This window comes from Budorcas taxicolor, chromosome 9, assembly GCF_023091745.1.
Source record: "Budorcas taxicolor isolate Tak-1 chromosome 9, Takin1.1, whole genome shotgun sequence".
Taxonomy (NCBI): Eukaryota; Metazoa; Chordata; class Mammalia; order Artiodactyla; family Bovidae; genus Budorcas; species Budorcas taxicolor.
In genome coordinates this window covers 53,685,366-53,700,668 of record NC_068918.1, presented here as the reverse complement: position 1 = coordinate 53,700,668, position 15,303 = coordinate 53,685,366, and the positions used below count along the sequence as shown (strand labels likewise).

At 42.4% G+C, this 15,303-nt stretch overlaps 1 non-coding gene across 1 annotated transcript; it reads right to left on the bottom strand.

Moving 5' to 3' along the window:
* Nucleotides 1–13,762: 13,762 nt before the first annotated feature.
* TRNAE-UUC (transfer RNA glutamic acid (anticodon UUC)) lies at nucleotides 13,763–13,835 on the bottom strand. The gene has a single exon. It is a non-coding gene; the product is annotated as a tRNA-Glu (tRNA).
* Nucleotides 13,836–15,303: the final 1,468 nt, after the last annotated feature.

The window sequence follows — 15,303 nt, the reverse complement described above, 5'->3', positions numbered from 1 at the left end:
GAATTATAGCCATTAACTTGTAAAACCTATAATGTAATATAATCTACAAAATACTGAATTGCTATGCTGTACACCTGAAATGAATATAATATTGTAAATAAAATATACTTCAATAAAAAGAATAAAAGTAAGCAATATTTGACTTGTAGATTCTTTTAAGTTTCTCATCAGTGTCTGCCTAGGACAGCCGCCAAATGAGATAGGTCTGCATTTGATTTCACTGCCATTCAGGAGAGGATCACCTTGGGAAGACCCAAGGGTGAAGGAAATCTTTGAGAACTTTAGCCAATATCTTGTGTTTCTAATACTATTGCCTCATTTTATTTTCACTTTATTTATTTTATTTTCATTTTATTTAATGTCACTGTATTGTGTGGCATTCGAGATTTTAGTTTTCAGACCAAGGACTGAACCTGTGCTCCTTGCAGGGGAAGCGCAGAGTCCTAACCACTGGACTGCCAGGGAATTCCCACTCCCTTTAATTTGATGGAGAACCTTGTCACATAGTTGTTTAGTGATAGAGCCCAGGTGAGATCTCAGATCTTGACTGTTTTCCTCTATGTATGCAGAGATGGACCTCTCTTAGCAGCTTGCCCTGTTTCTCCCACACCAAATGGAAGCTCCATGGGAGGTAGCTGGGATCTTGTCTAATTTGCCACCATATTCCCATACGTACATACTGGGTGCTTAATAAAGACTGAATGACTGAATACAATATTTTTTCTCAGTTTCTTTTTTATATACTCTTACTGTCATTATGTTCTTCTAAATTGAGTTTTGCTGTGATGAGGAAGGATTGTGTACGAAGAACTATGAAAATGAGAGGCTTTGAACCTGAACATCTTTGTGTGTGATTACTGGGTTGGTACAGAATGCAGGGGCAGAGATTGGGAGTGCAGCTCTAAAACTGGGGAGCAAACTCAGAGAACTACACTATGGAGGAGAAGAGGCAACCAAGGGAGAACTGTATGGAGGAAGGCTTGCCTGAAGGAAGAGGGCAATTGAAGGGTTTTTGGAGAGCAACCTCAATAAGAAAAGACTTTCTGGGACTTTTCTGGTGTCCAGTGGCTAGATTCTGAGCTCCCCAAGGCGGGGGGCCCGAGTTTAATCCCTGGTCAGGGAACTAGATCCCATAGGCTGCAACTAAGACTCAGCACAGCCAAATAAATAAATTAAAAAAAAACAAAGAAATCTTCCTGTTGGGAATAGGGTGCAGTGAAAACATTCTCTCAATTGTTGATTTTTCCTTGTGGAATAACTTCAGCTAGAGTTACATCCCTGGCTTTTCCCATTCCAGAGAGGAAAAACTGAGTGTATTCTGTACAGCTCCTTACTTTCTCTTTTAAAGAATTTCCTGCCTATTCTGCTGTCTGTCTTGTCTTAAGGTTTATCCTTGAGGGAAGGCCTCTAGCTGTGCTGTGTTGGAGGTAAAGCCATACAAACTTCCTGTGACCACACATCAAGGCCATGTCTGACTCTTCTCCACTTGTGTCAGTCATTCAGTGGAAGTTCCAATCTCCATCCATTGTTGATCTGATCTCCCATTGTTGGCCTCTGCATCTGACCTCTGTGTCTACATCTCAGTTAGCTCCATACGTGGGAGAGGAAAATAAGCTGCTAGAGACTGACCCTTCAAATTCCTCAGTTTATGTTTTGGCTGCTGACACTGATTTTTTTTTTTTTTAAAGCTGGGATTTCTTGCTTTCAAAGAGAATTACTTTCATTATTACCATTTATTGAGAACATACATGCCATATGTTTATTGAGAACATACAGCATATTAAACACTTTATGAGTTTATGTTGCTGTCATCCTAAGAGGTAGGTACTTTTATCATCCCATTTTACAGATAAAGAAGCAATTTTAGAAAATTAGGAATTTTCCCATCTTCAACATGGCAGTGGAACCAGGTTTTTGTTTTTTTTAAGATTTTTTTTTTGGTGCAGACCATTTCTTAAAAGCCTTTATTGAATTTTTTTACAATATTACTTCTGTTTTATGGGTTTTGTGGAGTTTTTTTTTGCCACAAGGCATGTGGGATCTTAGCTCCCCGGCCAGGGATTGAACTAGAATCCCCTGCATTGGAAGGCAAAGCCTTAGCCACTGAACTGCCAGGGAAGTCCCAGAACTAGCTTCTGAACTCACTTTCATCTGATTCTTAGTTCCCCTCTTAGCATGGGCTTATAATATCTCTCATAACTATTCAAGTACAGTACTGTAAGGAGAACAGGAGAAAAAGACAGTGTTTTGGATGAAGAAGGAAAGAAAATTTCAGGCACTATGGGCTAGTATTACAGGTTATTCTCAAGCAAGAACATTTTTTTGAGTTCTTAAAGATTATTGTACTTAATGTCTTGTTGTTGTTTAGTCACTAAGTCCTGTACAACTCTTTTGTGACCACATGGACTATAGTCCACCAGGCTCCTCTGCCATGGCCTTTCCCCGGCAAGAAAACTGGAGTGGGCTGCCATTTCCTTCTCCAGGGAATCTTCCCAATCCAGGGATCGAACCCACATCTCCTGCATTGGCAGGCGGATTCTTTTTGCTGAGCCACCAGGGAAACCCTTTTTGTTTTGTACTAGTATACAAATAATGGCAAAAGTATTAAAATTATGATATAATCTAATCTCTACTATTTTGACTTGCATTATTATTTTCATAAGGATTTACATTTATTGACTCAATAAAAATCTATTCTTTATGCAACTGTCCGCAAATGCACTCTTAATAGTTGTATTAACTGTCCATCTATTTCCCTCCATATTTAACTATTGAAAAGTTCTTATTAATTTCCATATAAAATTAGCATCTTTAATAACCATCATCAATTACTGTAGCATATTCCTCTTGCAATAATAAATACATATTTTTACTTCAAAGACTGATACTTTTCAAGAAGGAAACTTTGTCTTTTTGAAAACACTGGCCCGATTTGGTTCATTTGTATAAGTACATTATCTGCATTAATTTCAAAGTAGAATATTCTATGAAGAAAACTTGGTCTTATAGTTGTTTAAAAGCTGGTCTTATATTCCCTTCCACAGGGAATAGTTATTAGATTTCAGAATGACTTTTTTCTGCATGTATCTCCGTGCATTTTTTTTCTCTCTCTCCATCATCCTTTGTCTGGTGCTGTTTCTCTTTAAGTCACACCTGCTAATTCATGCTGATTTCCTTTGGACAATTTTCAAAAACTTACTGTGGCTAAGTTTTTCCATTTGAAAATGTATGGGGATTGGTAATACTGATTTCTCTATTGCGGTGTGGGTTCAGATTAATTATATCAAGTTTGTAGTCTACTTTGAAGGTGAATGATTACGTGCTAAGCTTTCATGTCTGTTCAGACTTAGTAAGTATAATTATCCAGTATGCACATTTAAATTTAAGGAAGATATCCTATTTTCTCATGACTTCTTCAAAATATCTTAGCACTACTTGTGCAATACTGAAAACTGGAGCCTTCCAAACTAATCCCAACTCTAATTTCTCTTTCCCACGATCATAAGATGTGGAGTCTTTGTAATGATCTTTGCTGAGTCAGTCTCCTTGGGGGACAGATCAGTTTCATCATTTCAAAACATCCTAGCAAAACTCCAGCTCGTTCACATGTGGTGACTTGCAAAATAAGGTTGTTCCCAGGCAGCTGGGAGGATAACACAGGCATGGGCAGGCGGAGAAGCATCAGGACATTGGGAAATGCTTAACTGGAGGCTGCCAAAGATAGAAAAGGTGCAGAAACCTCACAGCAATTCACACACCTTGAGCAAATCCAGCAGGCGCTTGGAAAGAATAAAGAGGGAGGAGAGATGTAAGATGGATGAAAGATGGGTAGAAACAAGGCTGCGAAAATTGGTTTTTAAAGATTGGTACTCCTGCCTGGATTCTTTTTCCTTTTATACAGCTTTGTTCAATAAAGTACTTCAATAGCTGAGCCAGGCCCCGAGGATCGCTCAGAGAGTGAATCAATGGGAGGGGAGGTGGAGGTGGGAGGCATCACACCTCACCGCTGGTTTGATGGGCTACCTGCGGGCTTCTGTATGACTTGTTTAACAAGCTTCTGATTAGTGGAGAGAGGTCTAGTGGGGAACAGTGAATCACTCCTGGGAGCTGTGGTGAAGGTCATTTGTGTGGCAATGGGGAAGCCAGGAAATGCAATATCAGATCCTCCACAGCAGTGGTCCCAGCACTTTCAGCACCAGGGACCAGTTTTGTGAAAGATGATTTTTCCCATGGTTGGCAGGGGGTGGGGGGTAGGGGGTGGGGTGGGGTGGGGGGATGGGTGAGGTGGGGGGTTGGGGGAAGGTTTTGGAATAATTCAAGGGCATTGTATTTATTGTATTTCTGTTATTATTACATCTCCATCTCAGATTAGCTCCTGGAGGTTGGGGTCCCTTGCTCTACAGAACCACAACAAATATTGCACTCCCCATCACCCAAACCCTTTTCTGTGTATTTCTTCATATTTCAGCTAAAGTTGCCTCAAGAAGACCCATCCTTTTGTTACCCTTATCCTGAACTTCAAGGCTGTGTTCTGCTGAAGTAAAGCTTTGTTGAAAGCCTAAAGGCAAGACACAAAATTCCTCCAGACATCCCAAATACTTTCTAAATGTGGAGTCTTTTCTAAAATATTGAAGTGTAATGGTGTGGTCACACTCACAACCACTGTCTACCTCCCCTCTCCTCCATCCTCCCTATGCCTGGCACTTTAACTCTCTGGGTCAGAACTTACTTAGATTTATTTTCACAAAGTAATAGCATTTAATTTGTGATGGTAATTTGCATGGTAATTTGCCCCAGCTTTGGTGCCATCTTGCTAATATGTTGTGGGAAACCTCAAATGAACAGACTCATGGTTAGCGAATGTCAAATGGAAACTAAACTGTCATTATTATATTATTTATTCTTTCTCCCCTAAAAGGGACATCAATTTGTCATGGAGAGGACAGCCTCTGTTTAACAAGGAAGGGAAGTAGATGAGCAGATTTTAAAAAATCTTCTTAATAAAGCAGAAGACTTTGCGTTTTTAGATTCTTTCCTTCTCTTTCTAAATTTTCATTGTCGCAACTTGCTCAAGCTAAGTTGGAATGAGTCGCCTTTCAAAATTATTATTTTTTTTAATCATTAGAATGTGAGAAGGAATGAAAAAATAAAAGAGAACAAAACTGATACAGTTCAAATAAAAGCAAAAAGGAGTCAGATGCAATGGGGTCAGAAGTGCTATCGGGTTGACTCCTTCAGGCAGATACGGTCAACAGAAATTTAATGAGAGCTGGGGTTCTCCAGGCAAGTATATTGGAATGGGTGCCATTTCCTCCTCAAGTGGATCTTCCCAGACCAGGGGTTGAACTCGAGTGACCAGCATCCTGGGCACCTTGCCCTGAGGGTGTTGAAAACTGCCTGTTGTCCTCCGTGGTGATGTTTCACTGGCTTTGCTTTAAACCTCAGCCTGGATCTTCTCATGAAAAGCCAAGCTTAGCTTGTGTATTTAAAAAGCGTGCTGTTGGTTTTCTTTATAACTTTAATCTTCATTTCCTCTGGGCTCAGCCCCTTTGGAATAATATCCTAAAAACTGATACTGGGTGAGAGGGGTTAGAGGAAACTGGATTGTGTCAGAGAAAAGATCAAAGCCAGATTCCCTAAGTGGATGGCTGTCTGTTTAGACCTGATGGCTCTTTCTCATGGAGAACGTCCACCAGCTGGTTGACTGTAGGAAAAAAAAAAAAAAAAAGTGTTTATAATGTAGCAAAGTGTATATTTTAATTCCTAGTCTGAAAGCAAAAATTCACATCAGATAGTTAGTTCATATCCTTTCACATTTTGTTTTTTGAAAGCAGTGTTCTTTTCCCACAGGAGGAAGTACTTTGCTGTCAGTGAGCACTATGTAGAAGGCAGACTCATTCCCATAAGAATTAAAGGAGTGTTGGCCACTCCATATGGGGAGTCAGCACATATGGATGGGGGAGGTAGCCTATATATATATATGGAGGAGTTAGCCCATATGGGGGAGGCAGCCCATATGGATGGGGGAGTCAGTCCACAGTGTCCTTGCAGCACGCCATTGTCCAGAGTTCAAGAAAGTTAAGGATGCCTGACTCTCCGGCTGTAGGCAGGGAGCTGAAATTTTCCTTCTTTCACCCACCTGCTCCCTAGGTGCAGGATCCCCATCCAAGTCCTTAGCCACACTCTTGAGCACATCTTGCTGGTCAACTATGGTGGTCACCTAGGGAGTGACTACATGGCAGGCAGCTGGCCCTGGGTGAATGAGCCCTTCACTTCAAGTCTGAAGACCTTAAGTTCTGTCACTTTATTAGAAGACCATGCAAGTTCCTTGACCTCTCTCAGCTACTGTTTCCTTACTTGTAAGAGGCTGTACTCATGTTCATCTCACAAAGCTGTTGGAAGGATTAAATGAGGTAATGCATGTGAAACCACTTTGGAATCTGTAAAACTTTGTGTATACTTCAGTCGTTAAAAGCTATCTAGTCAAGTTCCAAGATATATTCCTGCTGAATTTCCTCACCATTCCACCTCTTTTTTTCAAGTTCATGGGGCTCTTAACCTCACCCTTTCCTGAATCTCAGCTCTGCCAGCCTTGTGTATCTCTTTTCAGACTCTCTGGTCCCATGATCATTGCTAAGTAGACAACTGACCACATGAGCACATGGCTGGCCACACTGAGGGCTAGGAGGAGGCACCTAACTCAAATTTCCTCTCCCTGGAATAGGAAATTGGGACCCAGGGAGTTTATTAATTGTTTGAATTTGAATGGTTTAGATGTTAGCTCTCAAAATGTGGTCTGTGGATCCCTGGGTGTCCCTGAGGCCCTTTCATGGGGTCTATAAAGTCAAAATGATTTTCATAATGATGCTAAGAGGTTATTTGCTCTTTAATACTATGCTTTCTTTTTTTTTGTTGATGGTATAAAAGCAAAAAAGTTAGCATCTTAGCATGAACCAGGTCAGTGGCACTCGAATGTAGTCATTATATATTTTAACATTATGCACTCATGTAAAAGAAGAAAAAAAGAAAAGCAAAAACCGTGTCACTTAAGAGTGTTCTTGATGAAATGGTAAAAAAAAAAATTACTAATTTCATTAACCCTTGACTCTGGAGTACACTTCTTTTTAATATTCTGTGCGATGAGATGGAAAGTTTGCATATAGCACTTTTACTGCCTTCTGAAATAGGCAGCCGTCTAGAGGAAAACCACACATGTAATTGTTTGAGCTGTGAACCAAACACATTAAAAAAATTTTTTTTTTTTAAAAGGAACACTCTTCTTACTTGAGAGAACAAACTGTGGTTTCTCAGCCCTGCATATTTGGCAGACATTTTCTTGAAAAATGAATGAAGTTTTCCTGTCACTTCAAGGAAAATAACCAACAGCATTTTTTGCCAATGATAAAACTTGAGCTTCCAAATGAAAACTAAAATCTCAAGAAACTTGTAACTACCACCATGAACTTGACAGCTTTTCAAAACTTAAAAGTATTCTGGAAGGATTGGTGATGACATTAACAGATGTGGTTTAAAAATATATATTTATATGAAATGTGTCAACATTTGAAAGATATGCAGACCTCAATAAATCCATATTTTCCAAATAACAATGACATGGGTAAGATATTCATTCAAAGTGGATAGAATAGTAGATTGAAATGTAACAATAAGAAAGGTTGATTGATATAATTTCAGATACCACACTGCATCTAAACTTTAGGACACTACTATTCTCTAAGTTTTGGTATAGTTATCAAAGGTTATCCACAATCATTGGAAAAGCCTGTTAAGATATGCCACTCTTTTTTAGCTACATGTCTCTGTGAGACTGAATTGTCTTCGTATGCTTCAACCAAACAACATGACACAACAGACTGAAAGCAGAGACAGGAATTTAGCTCTCTTCTATTAAGCAAAACCACTACAGGGATTTGCAAAATGTCAAACAATATTATTGTAGTCACTAAAATAGTTTTTGTTTGTTTGCTTTTGGAAACAACAAAAAACCAGACTTGGCAGCCGTGTTTGGCCTATGTGTGTGCAAGTGAATAGGGGAAGTTAATATTTAGAGAACAAGAGAGAAGAGTTGGGATTAACATATGTACACTATTGAATATTGAATTGGCCAAAAAGTTGGTTTAGGTTTTTCCATTAAATGTTATGGAATGAACTTTTTGGCCAAACCAGTATAAAACAGATAACTAATAAGGACCTACTGTATAGCACAAGGAACTCTACTCAATATTCTGTGATAACCCATACGAGAAAAGAATCTGAAAAAGAATGGATATATGTATGTGTATTACTGAATCACTTTGCTGTGTACCTGAAAATAACACAACATTTTGAATCAACTATACTCCAATAATATTTAAAAAAGAGAGAGAGAAGAGATGAAAGGACAGTGAAAGAGAGGCAGGGAGATAGAGACATGGAGATGATGCTTTTGTTCCTGATGGCTTCTGGACCTGGTTTTAATCTGTCTTGAAGCCTGGCCCTGCCCAATGGAGAGTTCTAGATTTCCATGTATTATTCCACTAACCCCTTTTGCTATTTAAGCTGACTTGAAAAGGGTCTGTTCCTTAGGTGGGGGTCATAAATCTCAATCCACAGACTCAGAAGTGCAAGAAACAGGACCTTATAAAATTTTATATTGATATGTGAAAGTCACTCAATCGTGTCTAACTCTGCAACCCCATGGACTATACAGTCCATGAAATTCTCCAGGCCAGAATATTGGAGTGGGTAGCCTTTCCCTTCTCCATGGGATCTTCCCAACCCGGGGATTGAACCCAGGTCTCCTGCATTGCAGGCAGATTCTTTACCAGCTGAGCCACCAGGGAAGCCCTTCTATTGATATAAATCAACTTAATTTTACTTTTGGGCCTACATTCTGCTGGGTTGGTAAGTCATTCTTGAGGTTTCCCTGCCCATTTCCAGGTTGTATCCAAGCATTCAGAAGCTCAGTCTGGGAAAGCTGCTCCATTGAAGGCTCTAAAGCTACAGCAGAAAGACAATGATGATCAGCCTGAAGTGGCTTCTCGCAGAAATGAGGAAAGGCTTGGGGTCCCTTCTCAGTCTTGGCTGGGCATGTCTCGTTCATGCAGAGACAACCTAAACAATCTTTCCATTTGGCTTTCTTGAGATATTCAGAGAAGGAAAGGGAATTTGGGGATGCCACAGGTAGCCAGAGTAGGGAGAGAGGGTGTAGTTGCTCAAGGACCATCTAATACATTTTCATCCTCTCCCTCCTCTCTGCACCCCTTGCACTGGCAAAAACTCAGGTCTTTACCAGGCTCCCTTTTGTCTGTGCATGTGATCCTTTCAGCATGCCCTTCACCAGGCCCCTGGCAGAGATGATGGAAGTATCCACGTGAGCTTTGATGGCCCGGGGAAGCGTCTTGGGGATGCCACGCTTCTGGTCTACACACTTCCTTACAGTGGGATAGGTCCCTCCATATCCTCCCATTCCATCCTTCATTTTCACACCACCAGCACTTCTGATGGTCCTCATTTGTGTGTGCCTGGATCCCCTTTGTACCTCTGTGAGCCATTCCATACACAAATCCTCACATGAATCCTGCAGAGGTGCCGTGTTCAGCATCTCATACCATTCGTTTAGCACTTAGCACATTGAGCTCCTTTCTGCAGGTCATTTCTTATGTGAATGGCTTGTTTTCCTTTGGGAGTAGAGACGGTTTTCTCTGTGTATCCTTCAAGCCCAGTACAACATACAGTGTTTGCTGCCACTGCTGCTTTCATAGGAACACCAAAGGGGTCTTTGGAGGATTATAGGTCAATCATTCAACAGCTTTTATTTAGCAGCTGCTGGGTGCTATACTATATTGGGCCCTGGGGTCTCAAAGATAAATTGGTGACATCTCTTCTGTGAACATGAGAAAACAGAAGGGGAAGTGTCAGCAGAGTTCACTAGTGGAGAGTCTAGCTGTCCCCAACCACTTCAGGCTAGTTTAGAACCCCTTCCTCTCTGGTCCTCTGGTGCCCTCAGCCTTTATCCATGATAAGTGTACTTAGTATACATGCTGGTGTGCTTAACATGCCATCTGTATGTTAAAAAATCTAACATTTGGACTTCCTCAATGGTCCAGTGGTTAAGACTCTGAACTGGCAAGGGGTGCCAGTTCGATCCCTGGTCAGGGAACTAAGATCCCACAAGCTGCATGGCATGGCCAAAACAACAACAAAAAATCTAACCATTTATTATGAAAATGTTAAACATATATACAAGTAGAAAGAAGAGTGTAACAACGGTCCTTCCCTGCTTCAGCGATTAGCAACCTTTTCATTCTGGTTTCAGTTACTTTTCGTGAGAGAGAAATTTAAGGCAAATCTTGGATGCTGTATCATTTCATTCACTAATACCTCAGGATCCATCTCTAAAAGATAAGTACTTTTGGAAAAATGTCACTGCAAAACTATGATCACACCTAACAAAATTAACAATAATTCTCTACTGTCATCTAATGTCTGGTTTGTGTTTATTTTTTCTCCAGTTATCTCAAAAATGTCTTTTTGAAATAATTTTCGTTTTTAAAGTTAGGTCAATAGTTGCATTTGATTGGTAGGTTTCTTAAGTTTCTTTTTTAATGCAAAACATTTTAATAGTTGTCAAAGGTACAGTTATTAGAATTATCTAAATATCATTTATATAAAAATTGGTATATCACATTAGGTGATTCTATAAAATAAAAACACAAAATCACACACTGACAACAATTCCTGCAATCCAAGAATACCACCCCCCATCAATAGTGCAAATTACAAACACATTTTTAAAAAAGAGATTCTTAAGTTTAATTTCCCATCACTTCCTTTCCCGCCCTGTACCATCCCTATGTATTTGTTGATGAAATCAGCTCAATTGTTTTTGTTTCCACAATCAGTTTTGGCTGATTCTACTCTTGGAGTGTTTTTACTATGTCTTTTTATTCCCTGCATTCCGTTCAACTGGCAGTTAGATCTAGAGACTTAACCATCCCACGTAGTGAAGAATCAGCCTGCCAATGAAGGAGATTCAGGAGACCTGAGTTCCATCCCTGGGTCAAGAAGATCCCTTGGAGGAGGAAATGGCAACCCATTCCAGTATTCTGGAATGAAAAATCTTGTGGACAAAGGACTGTCCACAGTCCATGGGGTCACAAAGGGTCAGACACGGCTGAGCAACTGAGCATAACTGTAGTCAGATTATATTTTTCTGACAATAATACAACATTGTTGTAGATCTCCCATTATACCACGTCAGGATGTGCATGTTGTATTCTCATGGTCTATGTTCTTGTCTTCCTGGTTTGACCTGCTGTTTCTCGGGGACGGGGGGCGGCGGGGGAGGGACTCTCAAGTACTGTAGCCTCCAGTATGTTTGGTGACCCCTGAGTCCTCAGTAGCTGAGGAGACAGTGAGTGGCTCTGCTGAGGGAGCCAGGAGAGGTTTCCTGCAGGACCTGGGTCTTGACAGATGAGCAGGCATTGGCAGGTAGGTGATGGGGCAGACAACTCAAAGAACAGACCTGGGTGAGTTCAGGAGTTGGCTTAACACTTGTGGGCATGGTCACGCTTAAGGACAAAGCAAGCACAAGTAGTGAAGTGGCATTCACTCTAGCCTTGGTGGTGACGTGGGCAGAGAAAGTAGCTCACAGAATTGTGCCAAGGCCACTTCTCTATTGTCTTTGGGTGTGTTCTGCTTGCAGTACAGATGAAAAATGCCCCCCGAACCTCAGGTGAGGGTTGCTGAAAAGCAGTGTTAGTAGCACTTGGGGGACTCAAGTGTCTTGTAGACATCAACCCCATTCACCCACTCATTCATGGAGACAGAAGGGAAGGACCTGGCAGAACAACAGCTTTAGAGTCCAGTCTAGATTGGACTCTGGCTGGCTGAGTGACCTTGGGCAAGTCCTCCAAGACAGGAGTCCCCAGCCCTGGTTCCGGCCCTTGGCATGTTAGGAACCAGGCCACACAGCAGGAGGTGAGCAGCAGGTGGGAGAGCGAACAGGCCTTCATCTGTATTTGCATCTGTTTTTCTTGGCTCTTATTACTGCCTGAGCTCCACCTCCTGTCAGATCAGTAGAGGCATTAGATTCTCACAGGTGCTCCAACCCTACTGTGAACAGAGCATGCATGAACTAGGTTGTCTACTCCTTACGGGAATCATACTAAAACCACCCCCACCACCCCATATGTGGAAAAATTGTCTTTTATGAACCCTGGTGCCCAAAAGTATAGGAACTGTGGCCCTTAAGAGTTTTGAGACTCAGTCTGAATGTGGTGATGTCAAGACTGACCAGATGCTGGTCGTGAGAAGTGTACATTAAGTATACACTAGGCATCTACTATAGTAACTGGTATATTTTTGAGATTAATGTGTGCTGATTCTCTTCTATTCTGCAAACATTTAGAGGGACTAATGACTGCAGGGGCACTGTGCCAGGCATGGGGTGTGTCCTCCGGAGCCTGTGCCCAGTAATGGAGGAGATATGGTAAGTGGTAAGTTCACAGATAATTACAACATGAGATGGGAGGGGTTGCCACGAAAGACCCAGAGCTAAAAGTGCAGTGAGACAGCCGTGCCTTGGCCACGTGTGTCTCCGCGCAGGTCGGCTTCATCCAAGGCCCTCGGTGGCCCTCCCTAGATCACAGCCTGTTCTGGTTGTCCTGTTATGACATGAGCAGACTCTCTAAACTGGATGTGAAAGGAAAAAGAACAGAAAGGACTTTCTCTGTTTCTCTGAGGACAGGGCCAGTCTACCCTCAAGACCTGATGACATCCCTTAACCTAGGGATAAGGACACACCTGACGCCTCCATCTTTGCCATAAAGTCAAAGCCGCTTGGGGCCAGTTGGGTGCACTGGCCGTAGAATCCAGCTCTTGGGATCAGCGACCTTCATCTGATTCAGTTTGTCTGCGAGGCCACAAAACTCAGCTGGATGATCCAATCTGATGGAAAGTATACACCATGGCCGGGGCCTGAGGTTAATGGGCAAGAATCCCCTGCTGTCATATGTCGGGTGCCACGGGGGCATGTTCTGCCTGCAGGGCCCGGAGGCTGAAAGCAACATTTTCTCTATGGGAAGCACAGACTCGGCAAGGATTTGTCTCCAGGCGGCACTATAGCCTCCTCTTCTGGCACCGTGGAGACTGTTCTTCCGTCAGGATTTCTGGCATCAGGAGACGTGAAGGGGAGCCAAGCCAGGGAGCTTCCCGGTGAAAGGTGGGCCTCCCCCAGCCTCTCTGAGCCACCGAGCACCCGGGCTGGTGCTGCACGGGTGAAGGGTGGGCGGCCAAGGACAGACTTCTTTTCAGTGAAACCGTCATGCAAGGATTCATCTCCACAGCATGCATCATGCTTGCACTTGGTGCATCTGACAGCCTGTGGATTTGGGCTGCCTTTGCAGCTTTGTTAGGCATCACAGCAGCTGAGCAGACTTTGCCTTTTTTTTTTTTCTTTTAACCTCAGTTCCCCGAGCTAGTCTTGAATTTCTCAGGCTTTGCTTTTGTGAAGCCCTTTTATTAAAACGGTGTGATACCGTCACTGAAAAGATCAGAAGGAAAAAAAATAGAACATAAAGAAGGGAATACCCAGGAAACCATTGTAGGGATCAAGAAGTAGACCATTCCTGGCTCCCGGAAACACAGCCCCTCTGCTTGGCTACACTCCCCCTTCTTCTCTGTCTTTTTTTTTAAACAGCCAGAAGGAACTCACATTTTCTTTTTTTTTTTTTTTCCAGGTAGCTTGTGGGAATCTTAGTTCCCTGACCAGAGATTGAACCTGGGCCCTCAGCGTTGAAAGTGCAGAATCCTAACCACTGGACCACCAGGGAATTCCCAGTCCTTCCAGGTTTTTATTGTTTTTTTTTTTTTTTTTAATTTAAAAATTAAAAAAATCCGAATGTTGTGTTGGTTGTGGCCACACAACAATGCAACTCAGCCATAATTTGCTGATTTGCCATATACATATCCATCCATACACACATACACATACATACATGCATATAGGTATGTATATAGCCATATACATACACTCTCTCCCTCCTTAGCTTTCCACCCCTCCCCCATCTCATCCCTCCAGGTCGTCACAGAGAGCCAGACTGGCTCCCTGTGCTACACAGCAAGTTCTCATCAGTGACTCACCTTCCACCTGATAATGTATATATGTTGATGCTACTTTCTTTGTTTTTCTCACCCTCTTCCTCCCTCACTGTATCCATAAGTCCACTCTCTACATCTGCATCTCTTTTCCTTCCTTGCAAATAGATTCATCAATACAGTTTTTCTAGATTCCAGGTTTTAATGTCAATTGTTTCTTTACTTCTCTTTATGCTTTGGCCACCTAACTATTCATCTGGAAACACTGTAATTTATCCTTGCAAGCTTTACAATTTATAGAAATGGGGTTATGCACCACCTATTATTTCCCTGCTGGTTTCTTTCACCCAATATTATGTGTGTGAGAGACCTCTGTGTGGTTCCCCACAGATGGAGTTCAGCCATTTTCCCGGCTACATAATATTCCATTGCTAGGACACATAACCAAGACGTCATTCTGTTGTTGCTGGCTGTTGGAGCTATTTGCAGCAATGCTGCTGAGAGCGTTCTTGTACAGGTCTCCTGGTGCACGAGTTGCTCTTAAAAGCTGTGCTCTCATTTTGTGCGGCTGGGGATAGGGGCTTTGGCCGTGCTGCTCTTCAGGGAACTGATTGTGGATTCTGGCTCGCGCTCCAGCCTCTCTCCTGCATACCACTGGGTGGGTGGATCGGCCTGGAGGTCACTCATTAGAATTCTCCCCAGAAATCAAGGGAGGAAGAAGCAAGAACTTTCTGGGAAGGAGAAAGGGAACCACTTGAAAGGGTACTGAACTGGAGATCAAAGAGCCCTTCTTGCTGCTGGCTTTTGATGTGAGCCGTTACTGCACACCCTGCAGTAATGAATTCACTTATCTTCAGAGCTCGCTGCATTCCCCACCTACCGCCTCCTAATCAGCAAGCCTCCACTCAAGGCCAACAGCATCATCATTAACAAGTCCTGGGACTTGGAGCCAGGGTGCCCTTGGCTGCCACGGGCGCTCAGCCCTGCTGGAATTGCTTTGGGGAAGAGCTTTGAAGCCCGTTTGCAGAGGCTGTAAAATCAGAGAAAGCTGGAACCGAAAGTCCTTCGAGATTGTCCCAGGCGGAGTCTGTGGCTGTTTACAGGCTTGTGGGGGAAATTTGAAGAGAGGTAGTATTTGTTTTCATTCCATGGAGTTGGTAGGTTCGGCATGTTCAAGAAAGCATCTCCCTTCCTCTCCTCTTT